Genomic DNA, 3,094 nt, shown 5'->3' on the forward strand with positions numbered 1-3,094 from the left:
GATAATTATTATTAAAGTATAAATGTACCAAACTATTTGATTTTCTTTTTATGTCTATTTACTTAGGCTGATTTTTTTAATACTCAGGGACATACTGAAGTCTTAAATTGAAGTGATGATTTTATGAAAAAAAAAAAGCTTGTCATTTTAATGAGAAAAGTAATCATTTTGTACATCTAGAATTAGTGATTGGTGATAAGTTTTTGTTTTTTGGGTTTTTTTTTTGAGTTGAAGTCTCACTCTGTCACTCAGACTGGAGTGCAGTAGCACGCTCCCGGCCACCACAGCCTTGACCTGCTGGGCTCCGGCGATCCTTCCACTTAAACTTCCAAGTAGCTGGAACTACAGGCTTGTGCTACCTCGCCTGACTAATTTTTTGATTTATTGTAGAGATGAGGTCTCGCCAAGTTGCCCAGCCGGATATTTTTTTTATTATAAATTTTACTGTAGAAAATTTAGAAATTATACTAGACTAAAAAGAAAATTAATTCTACCACTCAGAGATGACCATTGGAAATATAATGGTGTGTTATGTTCTAGAAATTTATTTCCCAAGTCGAATATCTTGAACAGAGAATGTGTTTTAATATGTAGTGGGTGATGTTTTTAATAGCTTGTTCTAATTTTGGCTCTAATTCTTTCTTTTTCTATAAGATTTTAAACCTCAGAGTGAACATTGAATTGAACTTCAGTTAAATAAATCAGACTCTTGGCTAGGAGGTTGTTTGTACTTTCATTAGTACAAACAAGAAAAGAGCATATGTTACAACATCTATTTCTTCTTTACTTCAAGATTGTACATATTAAAATAGCCATTCAAGAATGCTGATTTTCAGATGGACGGTTTTCAGAAAGGTGAGATGAGCCCAGAAGAGAGGGAACAGATTACTACCATAGTCAAGATGTGACTTTGATGATTTCACTTTGGGCAGCATTATTGGGGATATAAAGGAAGGAATGGTTTTGCAAAATATTTACAAAATAGTAAGCAATGAGATTGATGTTTTATATGGTGCATTGGGGTCAAGGAGTGTTGTTAGATTTCCATCTTAAGAACTTTGGATAAGCAAAATTTGATCTTGAAATTGTATCAGACCTTTTTGGATTGGTTCCTAATACAAATTAGATTTAGTAGTTTTAAGAAGATTTCTCAGCAGTCTCTTTGTCATTGCAAAATGGAGCTTTACAATATGTGTGTGTACCTTATAGATGGTGTGAGGGCTAAATGAGTTAATATTTAGAGTAGTGACTTACAGTATTTGGCACATATTAAATACTCAGGTAGTTGTTTTTCTCCTAATTTGTGTAGGATTACTTGTATGGATTTGCTTACCCTTTTATGTTTTTACACCTTCCTAGACTGCATTTTCTTCCTATATCATTTTGGAAATTTTGAAGTCATTCATTATTTTAACAGTTAATGAGGTTTTACATTTGTCCAAATAAAAATGGAAGTAAAGAAGGAAAACTTTTGAGCTGTTCACATGCACTGAGTTGAATCCTCTCCATGAAAGAAATATTTACAATCTGGAGAAAACTGGAGTAGCCACAGCATAGAAGAGCCTAACTTTTAGGAGCATACAACAAAGAAAGTACAAACTGCAGTAAAAATAGAACATTCCTGTAACTGCCAACTATGTTAAATCTTTCTTAATAAAACTTATTTCAAACTATAAAGACTACAGGAAATAGTCTAACAGCTACCTGAGTGTCCACCATCTAGAATTAACAAATGTTAACTTTTTAAAAATCTCAGACTTCTTTTTAATCAAAGAAATAGAAATGAATAGGTTTTTTTTAAAAAAAGATGGTTCCACTATCTCCATCATGTGGTTTCCAAGCTAACAGTGTTCAGGTGCGTCAAGCTGATGGAAAAGGAAAAAGAGATTGTAGAAGGCACCCCTGCTGCTTAAGTTCCTTGGTCTTCAGGTGACGTGCCTTATTTCCTTACATCCTTCATTGATGAGAAAAAGTCACGTGACCCCAGCTAGATGAAAGGGCACTTTAAAAATACAATCCTGCTCTTCCCAGCAACAACTGTGAAGACAGCATACACATCTTTGGTGAAGAGCTGTTGCTTTCTGGTATATTTACTTCGCTCAACTTCCCAGTACCATTTATCTTTCTCTCCAGAGGCCAAAATTATTTTGAAGGTAGAATATGTACTTCAAGTTTTAATATTTTTACTATATGTGTAGATCGCCATAAAGAATATATATTACTTTGTGTGTGTGTGTTTTAATTTAGACATTTATTTTTAAAATGTTTTACTTTATATTATTTTGACACAGCCCTGTGTGTTTTGAAATCTGTCCAAGATCTTCCCTGAGATCTAATTAATCCACTTTAACTGCTGTATAGTCTTCCACTCTATAAATATACACCAGTTTTTGTTTATCCTTTTTCCTTTCTTTTTTTGGAACAAATTCAAGTTCTTTATAATTAAGACAAAATCATCTTGCTGAAAACACTGTCTTGTTTTCCTCTGCTGGGCCCTGGGCATCGGTGGTCAGGCCTGGAATCCCCCTTCCTGCAGACCACAGCCCAGTGCGTCTCTTCCCCTCCCTGGCCGTGGGCGTGTGGGCCGGGAGGGTGACACCTAATGTGCTGCAGTCCTCACCTGAGCCTGGCCCGGGTGTGTGCTTCCCCAGTCTGCCCTTCCTTTACCGAAAGCTCAGTGTGCGCCACTAGCCCTTCAGGAGCCCGGCTAGGAGCGCTGGTGGACCATGAACGAGACCTAGCCCACAAGTTCCGTGGCCCGCTCGCCCCACTCAGGCTTCTGCATCACCATGTCCTATACTTTTCCCTGTGGTGAACTTTTAGGTCGTTTCTGGTTTTTAATTATTGTGAATATTACGAACATTAGCATTCTATACATGTCTCCAGGGACAAACATTTGTTTCCCAGTTTTACCTGAAAGTTTGTTAGATTGAAGAGCATGTATACATTTTCTGTTTATTAGATACTACTAAGTTGCTTTCCAAATTATCCCGTTTTACACTCATAGTTTATGAAAGTTCCCATTTTCTTATATATTTTTTCACAAACCAAACTTTAGGGGTTTATTTGTTGTTGTTGTTTTTTTTTTTTTTTT

The 3,094-nt window shown here is 36.0% G+C and overlaps 1 long non-coding RNA gene across 1 annotated transcript in view; it reads left to right on the forward strand.

Annotated features, from left to right (window-relative positions):
- The first annotated feature begins 793 nt into the window (after nucleotides 1-793).
- LOC103260174 overlaps nucleotides 794-3,094 on the forward strand; it is a 25,871-nt gene continuing 23,570 nt past the window's right edge. Inside the window, exon 1 of the long non-coding RNA XR_504271.2 lies at nucleotides 794-855. This is a non-coding gene — a long non-coding RNA (uncharacterized LOC103260174). The remainder of the gene's footprint in view (nucleotides 856-3,094) is intronic.

The sequence above is a fragment of the Carlito syrichta genome, unplaced genomic scaffold (assembly GCF_000164805.1).
Source record: "Carlito syrichta isolate Samal-C Ts95f unplaced genomic scaffold, Tarsius_syrichta-2.0.1 Scaffold303138, whole genome shotgun sequence".
In the NCBI taxonomy this organism is placed as follows: Eukaryota; Metazoa; Chordata; class Mammalia; order Primates; family Tarsiidae; genus Carlito; species Carlito syrichta.